General features: G+C 37.5%; 1 protein-coding gene across 1 annotated transcript in view; it reads left to right on the top strand.

Annotated features, from left to right (window-relative positions):
• LOC116483022 (protein CASC2) overlaps nt 1–15,969 on the top strand; it is a 162,579-nt gene that overhangs the window by 76,264 nt on the left and 70,346 nt on the right. The window lies entirely within an intron of this gene.

The raw sequence follows: 15,969 nt of genomic DNA, 5'->3' as shown, positions 1-15,969 counted from the left end.
AATTTTTATGATTTGGTAACAAGAAAATAGTCTGTTAAGATGAGTTTCCAAATATTTTGCCAAATCTGGCCTTAGGTTTCTTGTTTTCTCCAGATAAGCACACCTAACTTATTTACAAAGGACTTACTTTCCCCCTTCCATGTACCAATATAGGGATGATGATGCCATTGCTGGTCAAAGGCCTGCTACACGCCAGTCATCGTTCTTGGTGCTTTATGCATTTTTTATATTTGAGTCTTGGAGAAATGCACTGTGATGAATATTTCCCACTTGCAGAAGGTGTTCATCACTTTACTGGAGATCCACCATTGGAGTGGGGGAACCATAATTCAACCCTATGCTGGTTTATTTCTAGAGCCCTCCATCCCCTTTTCTATGAAAACAATAAGCTCTGCTTCTCTGGACACATTTATTCTATGGAATTGTTCACATCACTCTTAAGTACCACAGAGTGGGATATCTGACCATTTTTCTTTTATTTGTCACCAGTGTTGAAGGGATGATAACAAGTGAAACAGCTTTAGACTTGTTTTGTTTCCAGTGGCTTTTCTCTCATAAGGTCACACTGTCACCCACGCAAACACGATGCAAGGATTAATTTTTCTGAACTACATGCACACATGTATGCCATTGCTTCTGTGATTGTTGCATGATATGACCCTCAAGTTCCCTGGACTGGATGCCTGGAATGCTCTCTCTGCTTCCAGCTGTACTATTGTATAACCTTTGGCAAGTCCCTGAACCTTCCTGGGCTCAGGCTACTTCACCTGTTTTCTCAATGTCTCATCAGTGCTAACATACAGTGGCCTTTACAACAACATTAACATCTTCCAAAATGAATAGGGTAAAATAAGTGTTATCTGATGTAGTGGGCTGAATGGTGCCCCCTGTCCAAAAACAAAAAAAAAAGATAGTCCATATCCTAAACCCTGGAGCCTACGAATGTTACCTTACATGACAGAAGTGTGAGTATTACCATGTATGGCCAAAAAAAAAATGTAATTAAGTTAAAGATCTTGAGAGACAGAATGTATCCTGAATTATCTGGGTAGACCTTAAATGCAATCAAATGTATCCTCATAGGAGAGAGGCAGAGGGAGTTTTGAGATGGAGGGAGGAGGAGGTGATGCAACCATGGAGACAGAGATTGGAGTGATGCAGCCACAAGCCAAGGAATGCTTGGAACCAGAGGTCAGAAGAGGCACAGAACAGGTTTTCCCCTAGAGGCCTCAGAGGGAACATGGCCCAGCCAACATCTGAATTTCAGACTTTAAGCCACCAGAATTGTAAGAGAATACATTTCTGTTGTTTTAAGCCACCTAGTTTGTGATAATTTGTTATAGCAATCACAGAAAACTAATACACCTAGTTATGTCAAAAATGCTTCTTCTGCTGAAATTTCCTCTAATACTTATAGGAAAACATTTGTAAAGGAACATACTGACTTGACTTAGAGGCTTGACTATTAATTAAACATTTTCAACATGCATTGTAATGTAGCTCTCAGAGACTGTGACCTGAAACATATTTAAACTCTTTTCTTAGAAGAGAGCTGGGGCTCTTACCTGGGTTCTGTATGCTGAGACCAGGCTTAGGTGTGTGGGGGGGAAATCAGTCCTTGACTGAAAAGTACAGAGCAAAGAGGAGTGAAACAATGTCCCTGGCACCCACCTGCAGGAGAAAAAAGGACTGCCCTTATTGTCAAATCCAAATTGGTAATAAAAACTGATTATGAAGTGAAAGCTTTACAAGTGAGGCAGCAACTGGGGAGATTCAGGCTCAGGTTCCGGAAGATCAGAAAAGGTTTCTGCGGCACTGGCTCATGATCACAAGGGATGAGTGCTTCAACATAAGAGTGGAGGCTGCTCATGGCTAAGAAGGGTGCTGGCTTCTATAAAAGAGATCTTGAAAGTCTTATCATTCCAACCCCTTAGCTGTTACTTGAATTTCTTCACATCACAGCTATGTGGGAATCACTCAGTCTTTAAACTAACATCACTCATTCATTCATTCATTCACTCATACAGTCAATATTTGAGTGCCTTCTATATGCCAGGGCACAATGTGGATACAAATAGGTATTCACAGTCTTTTAACATTTTTTTTAATTTTTATATATTTAAGGGGTACAAGTGTGGATATCTTCCAGGCATACATTGCATAGTGGTGAAGTCTAGGTGTTTAGTGCACCCATCACCTGAATAGTGAACACTGTACCTGATACAGTTTGGATTTGTGTCCCTGCCCAAATCTCATGTTGAATTGGAGGAAGGGCCTGGTGGGAGGTGAGTAGATCATGGGGCAGATTTCCCCCTTGTTGTTCTTGTGACAGTGAGTGAGTTCTCACGAGATCTGGTGGTTTAAAAGTGTGTGGCACTTTCCCCTTTGCTCTCTCTCTCCTGCTGTCATGTGAAGAAGGTGCTTGCTTCCTCTTCCCCTGAGTGTAAGTTTCCTGAGGTCTCCCAGTCATGCTTCCTGTTAAGCCTGTAGAACTGTGAGTCAATTAAACCTCTTTTCTTCATAAATTACCCAGTCTCAGGTAGTTCTTTATAGCAGTGTGGGAACAGACTAATATCGTACCCAATAGGTAAATTTTCCACCCCTCAGCTGCTCTCCCATCCTCCCATCTTTTGTAGTTTCCGACGTGTATTACTCCACTCTGTATGTCCGTTTGTACCCACTCTTTAGCTCCCACTTCTTGTAAGTGAGAACATGCAGTACTTGATTTTCTGTTTTGAGTTGTTTCACTTAGGATAAGGGCCTCCAGTTCCATCCATGTCACTACAAAAGACATGATTTCATTCTGTTTTATGGCTGCATAATATATATATATATATATATATATATATATGCGCCACATTTTCTTCATTCAGTCCTCCACTCATGGGCACTTAGGTTGACCTTAGGTTGATTCCATGTTCCTATTGTGAATAGTGCTGTGATAAACATACAGATGCAGATAACTTTTTGATATAGTGTTTTCTTTCCCTTTGGGTATATACCAGTTATGAGATTGCTGGATCAAAAAGTAGTTCTATTTTTTTTTTGTTCTTTGTGGATTCTCCACACTGTTTTCCATAGAGGTTGAACTCATATCCATTCCCACTAATAGTGTACAAGCATTCTCTTTTCCTCACCTCCTTGCCAACTCTGTTGCTTTTTGACTTTTTAATAATAGCCATTCTGACTGGTGTAAGATGGTATCTTACTGTTGCTTTAATTTGAATTCTGTGATAATTAGTGCTGTTGAGCATTTTTTCCATATGTTTTTTGGCCGATGTATATCTTCTCTCTGCTTATGTCCTTTGCCCACTTTGTATTGGGGTTATTTGGTTTTTCTTTCCTTGTTGAGTTGTTTGAGTTTCTTGTAGTTTCTGAATATTAGCCGTTTGTCAGATGTGTAGTTTGCAAATATTTTTTCCCATCCTTAGGTTGTCTGTTTACCTTGTTGATTCTTTTGCTGTGCAAAAGCTTTTTAGTTTAATTAAGTCCCAATTTGTCTATTTTTGTTGTTGTGTTTGCTTTTGAGAACTTGATCATAAATTCTTTGCCCAGGCCAATGTCCAGAACAAGTTTTCCTGGGTTTTCTTTTAGGATTTTTATAGTTTCAGGTCTTACCTTTAAGTCTTTAATCTACTTTGAGTCAATTTTTGTAGACGGTGACAAGTATGGGTCTGGTTTCATCCTTCTGCATATGGCTATCCAATTGTCCCAGCACCATGTATTGCATAGGATGTCCTTTCCCCAGTGTACATTTTTGTTGACTTTGTCTAAGATCAGTTGGCTGTAGATATGTGGCTTTATTTCTGAGTTCTCTCATCTGTTCCATTGATGTATGTATTTTTATACCAGTACTGTGCTGTTTGGGTTACTATGGCCTTGTAGTGTACTTCGAAGTCAGGTAATGTGATGCCTCCAGCTTTGCTCTTTTTGCTTAGGATTGTTTTAGCTATTTGGGTTTTTTTTTTTTTTTTTTTTTGGTTTTATATGAATTATAGAATAGTTTTTTCTAATTCTGTGAAAAATGACATTGGTAATTTGATAGGAATTGTGTTGAATCTGTAAATTATTTGGGCAGTATGGTCATTTTAATTGTATTGATTCTTCCAATTCTTGGCGCGGGATGTTATTCCATTTGTTTGTGTCATCTATAATTTCTCATCAGTGTTTTGTAGTTCTCCTTATAGAGATCTTTAACCTCCTTGGTTAAATATATTTTTTTGGTAGCTAATGTAATTGGGATTGCCTTCTCAATTTGGTCCTCTGCTAGATTGTTACTGGGGTATAGAAATGCTACTTATTTCTGTATGTAAATTCCCAAAACTTTACCTTATTCACAGTCTTTTGTAATAAGATATAATAAGAGGAAGTGAGCATGATGGTGGAGGAATAAACAATGTGCAGGGGCAAGGAGAATGGAATGTTGAACTCTTCCTGGCGGACTCTGGGCTGGCAACTTAGGAGGTGATATTTGAGCTTAGTTCTTAGGAGTGAACAGCGCTTGCCCCCGAGGCAGCTCATTTCCTTTTTGAAAAGTCCTTCCTTACATTGAACAAAAATGTGTGCTTCATTAATTTTTACTTAAACTCTGAATGGTCATTATAACCCAAACCAATGACTCTTGAGGACTTTGATCTCAATGGGTGGAAAGACACCAGGAATGTATAAAGCTTGCTTTCAGTAAGTCTCTGCCTTATGGAGGGTCCTTTGAAAGGAATGTACAGAATATTCTCATTTCCTGGATAATAAATTCCTAAATAAGAATTTTTAGGGATCACCAGAGGAAACTACTAGCTAGTTAATATTTCAGCAAGCATGAATTCTTAGGCAAATGGCTCGTCTTCCTGCTGCACGCTTCTGGGTAGCTCTCTCCTGCATGCAGGAGGAAGATGGAGAGATACACAAGCAATGAGATGACGTGCAAAGTGTGAAGAGCCAGTTCCTTGATCGAGAAATCTAGGAGATATCAGGGACCCCTCTCCTGCATAATCTGTCACCACTTCCTGTTAACCCTAACCTTGCCTGGGCTCCAGCCACTTTTTCTGTCCCCTACGCCCCCAGTGTCTCTTCCATGAATGAAGAGCCTCCTGCCTGCTCTTCCAACAGCCTCCTGCCTGCTCTCCATTGTTTCCATTCATTCACATCTTTCTCTAGCCATTCTCCTTTCAAATAGTCAGGGATGCTAAAAAATGCAAATTTGATCATGTCACCCCAGCCAGAAGCCCTTCAATGCCTTCCCATGACCTGAAAATCAAGCCCAACTCATTTTATAAGGTTTATAAGCCCTGTAGATGCTGGCCTCACCAACCTGTTTAAACACTTTCAAACCACTCACACCTTTGCTCTCTCACACCTACTGCCCCCATCACTAGACTTTTCTTAGTCCTTTGAACACACTGGGGCTCTACCTCATGCTCGGGCCTTTGTGCAGACTTTTCTCCTTGCCTGAAACACACAAAACCTCCCTTCCCCTTCCTCCATCTGCCACTTCTTCTGCCTCCAAACATTCAAACAGCTTCCTCTTCAATTCACCGTGCTCTCTCTCTCTCTCACACACAGGCGCACACACGCACACACACACACACCTCAGTTTACTCACGTCTCAATTTTCCTCCATGGTTTAATTTAAATGGCACTTCCAGCAGGAAGCCAGTTCCTTCCTAACTTCCTTGGTCCCCCTCCCATCGTAAGCTACCCCAGTGCCCCTGCATTTCTGCTTCCAAACAATCATCACTCTAGATTGTAATTCTTTGGTTAATGCTTGTATTCCCAGTTAGACCAAGAACTCAACAAGAGCAAGCACTGGGTCTCTCTTGCTTAATTTTGTGTCTCTAAACTGACATATAGTAAGCCCTCAGTAAATATTTATTGAATGAAATAATAAGTGGCCCAAATGATTGACACGAACTTGTAAACTATTTGGGAAAAAAACAACTATTCGGGTAAACTCAGAGGGTGATTAGATTATTCCATGAGAGAAACAGAAAGGTAGGAGAGTTTCTCCCTTTTTCAAAAAATTGAATCTAGGGGAAAAAACAGACTGTTAGAAGCCAGAGATGGAGCCTGTTCAGGGCAATGCAGTGAAACGCTTTGGAAACCGGGAAGAGACACCCCACCCAAAGGAGCTGTTGTTATTATTTACCAAGAGTAGATTTTTTTTTTATCTGCTCCCTTTGTATGGGGCAAAGAGTGATCTGTAGAGAGGACAATTGAATGACAAAGCCAGGGCCTGAAAGGTGGCCTTTTGTCCAAACTCAGCTCCAGCATCTCTGAAGACTCCTTGTTTTCTAATCCCTCGACCTGGCTTTCAGAGCCCTCCAGAATCCGTTCTTATCTGACTTTTCCTTTCCCTCTGTATTGCTCTTCATCAAATATCCTTCACTTCGGTGAGTCAGCAAATCAGCAGATGGAAATACACCAGGCACCTTTTTGTATAAGACCCTATATTAAGAGCTTTAGGAAATTCAAAGAAGAACCACTCAGCCAGTGAGACTACCAGCCCTGAAATCTGATGGCTTGGATTCGGCTTCCTGCTTTGTGTTTTTGTAGGTATGTGATCAGAACAGGTTACTGAACTTCTTAGAGCTTATTTGGTATATGTTTCCTCGTAGAGTTGTTGTGAAAACCAGATGAGATAATATATGTAAAGTGTTTGGCTGGCTCCACAGGTCATAGTAAGAGCTCAGTAAGTGTTAGCGTTGTCGTCATCTTCATCATCATCATCATCATTCTGTACAATTCCTCCCTTCAGTTGGAGATTCAAGTCATAGGCATATAGAAAATAGCTAACAGCACAAGAGAGTATGTATTAAGCTCCAAATGGCACATTATTTTTTCTCTCCACTTTCTCACTTCCCTCTCCTCCCATTCTTTCCTTCTCTCTCGTTTCAAAGCCAAGAAACACAGCCTGATCAATTTGTTTCTTTTTGACGAAGCTCTCTCAACCTTTACATTGATAGCAGTCTCGCTCTGTCTCCTCTGAATTCATGTTCTGAGTCATCCATTTAATTTTTAATCATACATTACCTTTTATATCTCCTTCAGATCTTGTTTCTCCTAAATATGAGCTTATTGAGGGCATGGCAGGGTCTTGGTTTTGTTTGTATCCTCCACTAATCAGAAGCAAACATTTCCGGAGCACCTGTGTGAGAGCTGACAATGTGTGTTGTGGGCACACCAAGTGCCAGGGCAGAGCTTAACTGGGTAGATATTCAGTATTTGGCAATAGATTGATCTAATATTGTTTTATAAGAGGGTATAAAGCTCATACCTGCTTTTGCAAGGAATTAAATTATTTAAGCACCAAGACTATGTAGCTTAAAGCAGGTAGTCAATTAGGTTACTTAAATTAATTTTTGGCAGCAGCTAATTGGAGCCTGGAGTCTTTTGTCTTTAAATAGCTAATCCAACACAACAAAATAAAATGATTAAGTATTTCTTAAACAATATTATTCTAAGACTTAAAATATGGGATTTAATTAAATTTGAGTTGTTAATCTTTTTATAGAAATTAATTTCAAGTAGTTCATTTTGAAAAAAAAAAGGGGGGCCATGCATTCCTCAGGATTCTGACTGTGAACATTCCTCACTCAGGCCACCAACTCCTATAATATCTGGGGGCCAGAATAGGGGATGTCCTGGATACTTCTAAATGGCAGGATTTGGAATTCAGTCTTCTAACCTAGCCATGGTTTCGTATTCCAGGTATGTCAACTTTTCAGACACAAATAAAACCCAGCCTCTTTCCCAGGGTCACTGAGTGGATCTAAAATTTGTAAATGATCAATGCTTTAAAGGAATAATGTTGATCCCATCATTTATTTCTAAGATACAATGAAATTCATAATTCTGAATTGTACATGAGCATAAACCAAATATAACCAAGCACATAAAAACCACAGGTTTGCCCACTCACCTCCACACCTCTGCTTACATACACATGTGTATGTGCCCACACACAGTTCCCTCTAAAGTCTCCCTTCACCTTCCAAGATGAGTCAATCTCTGTATTGGAAAGACCTCAGGCTTTGGAGTCAGATGGAGCTGGAATCGAAGACTTTTCTGCAATTAACCATTTGTGCTGAAATTACTTAATGCCACGAAATAAACCTTGGTTTCCTCAGCTGTAAAAAGGATGTAACATTACTTGTCTCATAGGCATATTTGAAGATTAAATGTGATAATAAAATTAAAATGCTAATATAGTGTCTGGTATATTATAAGTACTCAATAAATGTCACATTTCTCCCAGATCCCCCTAGACAGAATGAACCTCTCCTTCCAGTACAATCCCACTGCTCTTAGGATAAATTAAAATTCTTAAATTCTCTGATAGAGTTTAACATGTGGTATTTTAATTTTTTAATGCATTTATCTTTTTCCTTGGCTAAGTTTTGGGCCTTACCTTATTATTCCCAATGTTTAGCACAGTGCCTGTCCCCTAGTTTAATGAATGGGTGGAAGATAAGATGAATGGGCAAAACTTCCCTTATAGCAAGCAGATTCAAATTGCATAGTCTTTTTTTTTTCACTTTTATTTGGAACTAGGAATGTCTGAAAGATGGCGAGTAAATAGAAATTGAAATGAAGAAAATGTCCAGAAAAACTCATCAACAGAATAATGAGCTATGCTAGAATATTCATATTGTAGTTTAAGTTTGTAGCAAACATGTCAGCTAATAGAAAACATAAAGGGAAGCAACAGTGGGGGAACCTGTATTCATTCTGATAGAGACACGTGCAATCGAAATGCTACAAGCTTCAAGGAACTTAGGCTAGGCATAAAGTGAGGGACTAGAGAGAAGCAAGCTGCAAGTCACAACTCTCCTCTCAGAGGTGCTGCAGGCCAGAGGAAATCTTGGCAGATTGCCCTAATTTGTAGGAGGCAGAGCAGAATGTGAAGGTGGGCAGGGAAAAGCGAGAGATTCTGCAACCTATAGTACTGTTCAGAGCCTAGAACATTCAGAGGTTTAATAAAAGTAAACCTCTTTGAAGATCATGGAGAATCCGTATTTGTCTGGATGAATTACTTCATTTCAAAGATAAAGAAAGGGGAACTTCTCCACAGGGTGGGAGTGGCACAGGGAAATCCAACCAGTCTCAGACTTGGCCACAGCAGCATTCACTGCCAGAGGAAGATGGAACCGTATACAGCATGATCCAAGAGCAAGAAAGACCCATGAATACTACACCCATCGAAACTGTCTGGAAACAGGCAGATATTGGAACCCCAGAACCCCTCTTAAAAAAATACTTATGATGGGCCAGGCGCGGTGGCTCACGCCTGTAATCCCAGCACTTTGGGAGGCCGAGGCGGGCGGATCACGAGGTCAGGAGATCGAGACCATCCTGGCTAACGCGGAGGAACCCCGTCTCTACCAAAAATACAAAAAATTAGCCGGGCATGGTGGCAGGCGCCTGTAGTCCCAGCTACTCAGGAGGCTGAGGCAGGAAAATGGCATGAACCCGGTAGGCGGAGCTTGCAGTGAGCCGAGATTGCGCCACTGCACTCCAGCCTGTGCGACAGAGTGAGACTCCATCTCAAAAAAAAAAAAAAATTCATGGTGAGATCTAGCCCACCAAGATGACTCAAAATAAAAATTTCAAGCACAGAGAATTGATGGTAGAAGGATGGGCCAAGTCGCTTTAGAAACAGAAGTAAAACCAAACGCCAGGGTACAGATGGCCTCTTGTGCAGATGTCCCTAATTTATCTATGAAACTTTCCTGAAAAACCAAAAGCAAACCCAGAAGAATCCTCCCCGAACAAACAAACCGAGAACCTTAAAGATGTTCTACAGCTAAGAAAGGAACTTATAAATCACATAAATAAGAAAGTATTGGTATGAATTAACTGCATTAAAAGTAGATAACTTTGTGAATATAATTACAAATAAATGCAAATGTGGTAATTTGTGAAAGGAAATGTATATACTGTAAACAATGATTGGAGCAGAAAAAAGAATTTAATTATATGCTGCTTTCCTAATTCTGCATAAAGATGGAAAATGAGGACACCCATGGATAATGTTTAATTATTAAAATCCAGAAACAGGAGGTCAGTCAAGTTTTTTTTATTTTAAAACAACTGCTAATACTGTTTAAAATAAGCTCTATATATGTATTCCAAATTATTCAAAAAAAAAAGGAAAGAAATCATGGTTCATATAGACAGAAAGACAACACAAATAAAACTTCCCTGGGTTTTGGCATTGTCCCTCTCTGCTGGGGCCATTTTGGTCCCTCAGTCGACCTTGCTTTAAGACCAAAGTCCAGCTCCTTTCTGCATGTCCACATCTGGCTCTCAGGAACACACTGCCCATGTCTGTTCACTGCCCAAGTCTGGAGGTTTAGGATGTCCCCCTGACAGTTCTGACCACAGGCTGTCCCCCCAGGTAAGGGCACCCTCAGCCACAGGCTCTTGACTTTGTGTTTCCTGGGCAGGAAGCACACAGGGGTCCCAGTCAACCCTCTGAGTGATGCAGCATCACTTCCCCGTGGGGTGAGGGTGAACTGCACCCCCACCAACTCTCTCCAAAGAAGTCCTAACCCCTGATTTGTCACCTCGAAGACTTCTTAGCCCTTTCCTAAGTAAGAACGGTCCTTAAAGTGTGGTCGTTGGACCAGCATCAGCATCACCTGGGGACTTGTTAAAATGGCAGTTTCTCAGGCCTCCCTGCAGATTTACTGAATCAAAAACTCTGGGGGGTGGTCCCCCAATCTGTGTTGTAAGAAGTCCTCCAGGGCCTTCTGATGCATGTGGAAGTTGGAGAACCACCGTTCCATCACAAGCGTGGAAGGGGGAGAGAGGCATGTGTGGGAATTTTGTGTCCATTGTTCCTCACCTCTTTGCAAGTCCCGTGCGGGAGGCTGAGCAACTTAATTTAGAATGTACGGATGCCAAAGCTCCAAAGTACCTAGAAGAGTCATGTAAAATAAAATTCAGTACAGACAAAACATTAAATAGGAGGGTACTTTTTTTGAAAGAAGAACTTAAACTATATATATAAAAAAAGATATCTAACACAAAGCTTGTTAAATATAGGGAATATTGAACATAAATATATTAGTAGAGAAAATGTTCTACATATTTTTTCTCAGTACTTTATATAAATAATAATTTAGGGATCTGAACAATGTAATTATATGATTGACTTAATAGCTATATGTAGAACTTTAACCTGAAAGAATGCCCTTTTTTGTATGTGTACACCCATAAAACATTGACAGATATTGACTCTGTATTAGTCCTAAATGAAAACATCAATAAATTTCTAAAAGTAGAAGTAGCATAGGCTACCTCCTCTGGCTACAATGCAATTAAATCAAAATGTTAATAGCAAGTGCTTCAGTCAAAATTCTTATAAGCTCCTGAAATTAAAAGTTCTATACTAATAACTTATGAGGTGTGAAGAAAATCAAAACCTTAATTTCAGCAATATGTTAAAAAATGATCAAGTATAATTTATTCCAGGAATATACAATAGATGTAATACTAAGAAATACATGACTATAATAGAGTGCATCAATTGATCAAAGGATTAACATCATGTGGCCATCTCAACAGATCCCAAAAAAACATCTGGCAAAAATCAATAGTTATACTTGGTAACTCTTCCGAAACACTAGCCATCATCATATTAATGGTGCTATATATAGTAGAGGCATTTCCATTAAAATAGGGGAGAAAACAAAGATAGCCACTGGATGTTTTAGTTAGTGCAATGAAACAAAATTTAAAAAGTGAGTTCATTAGAAACAATTTTCATCATTTATAGATGACACATTTATAAATTCTAAAAGAATAGTCTGAAAAATCTATTACAATTAAGTTCAGTAAGAGACCTGATTGCAAAACAAATATAAATATAGCTTTGCTTTATTTAGCAATATTTATTATGAAAGGATAATAAAAGAAGCTCATATTATATATATGTATATATATAAACAAATATTTACTTGTGCAGGATCTATTTGATGAAAAACCACCAAACTTGAAGGGAGGCCTAAAACAGACCTCAACAGATGAAGAGCAATGCCTTGTTCCTGGGTGGGATGGTGCAAGATTGTGCAGATAAGGACACTTCTCAAGTTAATCAATAAATAAAATGCAATTCCAATTAAATCCCAACAGCATTTGGGGTGGGAGGACTTAACATATTGATTTAAAATTCATTAGAAGAATAAATGCGTAAGAATAAACAAAAACAACTGATAGAAAAAGAAGAGGAAGTTGAGCTTCCGGCTGTTAAAATACACTGTGAAGCTACAACAATTAGGAATGTGGTACCAAACTAGGCAAGACAGATAAATAAAACAGAATAGCTAACTCAGAAAGAGATTATATATGGAACAGAGTACATGTGAAAAATTAGCACTGTTTTAAAAATTGGTATGAATGATGCTGAATGAACTGCTAACTGTTGTTTGAAAAAATAAACTTAGATTCCTACCTTATGACATGTATCAAACTAAATTCTATCCATATTAAAGATTCTATCCAATAATAAATATCAATATAGTGCTTATCATGTTTCAGATACTTAAATGTTAAAGTCATAAAAACATGAGATGAGAATTTAGATGACTGTTTAGAAAGATCTTGTGAAAACAATAAAAGTTTGATAGATGTGATTACATAAAAATTGTAAGTTTCTGAAAGTCAATAAATAACCTAAATAAATGTAAGAGCAAACAATAAACTGAAAAGATATTTTCAGTCTGCATGACGGCCAAAGGGTTACCATATCTAAAATACAAAAATATTATTTACAATCAAGTTAAAAAAAAAAACCTGAAACAACTCCAATAAAAGAAAGACCAAGGATATTAACAAACAATTCCATTGGAAAAAGTAGAAATGGCTGATAGCATATTTTAAAACTTTTCAGCTTTCTAATAAGCAAAGAAGTGCAATCAAAACAACATTCTTTTTTGCTTATTTTAAATGTGAAATAAAAAATAGAAATGTAAAAAGCATAATGTGAAAAATGTCTATGTATTTATCACCCAGAAATAACATTTTGTCATTTTTACTCTGTGTGTGTGTGTATGAAAAAGAACATTACAAATGAAACCAAAAGCCTCTCAGGTCTATCATCTTTGTCCCTTGCTCCTGAGATACAGCCATTAAAAAGAACTTGGTGCATATACTTTGAGTCTGTGTTTTAATACTATTACTATACAGCTGCTATATATAAAAAATGATACGTAGAATATCAGCTTGATGTTTTCCAAACTTCATAAATAGGTGCTATCATACTATATCTGACATTATATGATCTTGCCTCTTTTTACTTATTGTTTTATTTTTAAAATAAATTCATAATAGAGCATGTATTAGTCCGTTTTCACACTGCTGATAAAGACATACCAAAGACTGGGCAATTTACAAAAGAAAGAGGTTTATTGGATCACGGTTCCACATGGCTGGGGAGGCCTCACAATCATGGCAGAAGGTGAAAGGCACATCTCACATGGCAGCAGACAAGAGAAGAGAGCTTGTGTAGGGAAACTCCCCTTTTTAAAATTATCGGATCTCGTGAGACTCATTCACTATCATGAGAACAGCACAGGAAAGACCTGCCCCCATAATTCAATCACCTCCCACTGGGTTCCTCCCAGGACACCTGGGAATTGTGGGAATTTTAATTCAAGATGAGATTTGGGTGGGGACACAGCTAAACCATATCAGGGCATCTAGATACAGTTCATTTATTTTAGTTCTGATTTTATTTCAATGTATGAATATACCACAATTTATTTATTAATTACTTGTGAATATGTAGTCATTTCTAAGCTTTTACTGATAAACATACTGCAATGAACATTCTTTGTATGCATATACAAGAGTGTCTCTCAAAATTGGGTTGCAAGATCCTAGGGGATGGACCTCTTGAGGTTTACCTGATACTAGCAAACTGCTCTCTAAAGTGATTTTTCAAATTTACATCAGCAGTATTTCTCAAAATCCTCACCAGTGCTTAGATTTGTCAAACTTTGACATTTTTGCTAATCTGAAATGGTGTCTAATTATTATTTTAATTTGCATTTCCGTAATTACTAGTGAGTTAATGGAAAATGTTAAGTGTTTCTTGGCCATTTAAATTTCGCCTTTCATGAATTGCCTGTTCATATTATTAAGCTGTTTTTTCTATTGGAGGGTTTTTTTTTTCTTGTTGATTGGTAGGTTATTCTGAAACTAAGGATTTTCTTGTCATATGTATAGAAAAGACTTCCCAGTCAAAAGCTGGCCTTCTAACTTTGTTTATGATGTCTTTAATCTTGTAGATGTTTTATTTTTTGAGTTGGCCAAATTATTATCCTATTCTTAATATATTGTGCTTTCTGTACTCATCATTAAGAAATGCTTTCCTACTCTAAAGGCATTTGACTATATTTTATATTTGTGGTTTGTATAGTTTTGTAATTTTATGTTCATTATTTATCTGGAATTTAGTTTTTGTGTATGGCATGAGGTAAAGATCATTTTTAATAACACAGACATGCAGCTATCCCTAACATTATTAACTGTATAGTCCATCATTTTCCTGCTGCTTGCAATGTCACATTGGTCACATTCCAAGTTCTCATTTATGCTCTGCTCTGTTTCGTGCTTTCCAATCTATCAATCTGTTTACAAGTCCCCTACCACCTCCAAACTGTTGTACTTACTGTAACTTACAATAGACCTAATATTCAGTATAACAAATCTTTTCTTCTTGTTATTCCCACTCTCCCTCCCTCTTACACTTCTAGGAGTTTCTTCGTTATTCTTGGATCTTTACTTTTTGAATGAACTTGGAGTGATTGCCCTAGTGGACTGAGATATCCCATTGGGGTTTTGATGAAGATGGGAAATTGGTATCTTTATAATATTGAGTCTATTAATCTATTAACATGGATTTCACTTGATCACAGCTTTTCTATATTCTTCAGTGGTGCCTCCCCTTTTCTCCGTGACCTTATTATACATCTTTGTTTCATTTATTCCCAGGTTCCTTATACATTTTACTGTCATTGTAAATGCCATGATTTTGTTCTTTTTCATGTTCCAATTGGTTAGTTGTTGTATATTGAAAAGTGACTTTTTTGTATATTTTGATCTTGTAATCAACAGCCCCACTAAGCTCTCTTATTTCTTTTAATCATTTGTCTATAGAGTACCTTGGATTTTGCTTGTAGGGTATATATGTTCAAATACTTTGCATTCTTAAAGAAAATTACTTATTTTATCTATTTCTTTCTAATTTGTTGGCATACAATTTTTGTAGTATCTTTATATAATTTCAAATATCTCCATCTGTAGGTGCATACTCTTTTTGATTCTTAATATTATTTGTGCTTTCTTTTTGCTTTGAACAATCTTTATACAATTTGCCTATTTTATTAATATTTATTAAAGCAGCTAATGTTTTTTGTTGATAATCTTGATTCTTTTTCCTTGGTGTTCTATATCATTAATTCTGCTTTTATTTTTTTTTATTTTTTTGGCTTTTTAAATGAAATAGCTCCTGCTTATCCCCATCCTTTCTTATTTTTCAATAAATATGCTTAAGACTACGCATTTCACCTTAAGCATTTCTTTAAGTTGTATCCTACCTGTTTTTATATGGAGAATTTTGCTATTATTTATATCTGAATATTTCATAATTTCCATTATGACTTTTTTTGTATAATATATGGATGATTTATGATTGACCTTTTTTTTCATTTCCAATGTTTGAAACTATCTTTTTATACTGGATTTATGACTCAGTTGCTTTATAATCTTATAACTGGTTTTTACACTATCAGTTTTCTGGATATGAGTTTTGGTATAGCTGTGGCTAATATAATATTTCTCCTGTAAATTGGGTTTGTTTTTGAAATTTCCATTTTGGTTATTTTCATTTTTATTTATTTATTATTTATTTATTTATTATTTTTTGAGACAGAGTCTCGCTCTTTCACCCAGGCTGGAGTGCAGTGG

Source organism: Hylobates moloch, unplaced genomic scaffold, assembly GCF_009828535.3.
Source record: "Hylobates moloch isolate HMO894 unplaced genomic scaffold, HMol_V3 SCAFFOLD_3, whole genome shotgun sequence".
Lineage (NCBI taxonomy): Eukaryota > Metazoa > Chordata > Mammalia > Primates > Hylobatidae > Hylobates > Hylobates moloch.
Note: the sequence above shows the minus strand (reverse complement) of the source record. Positions and strands in the feature narration are given on the sequence as shown.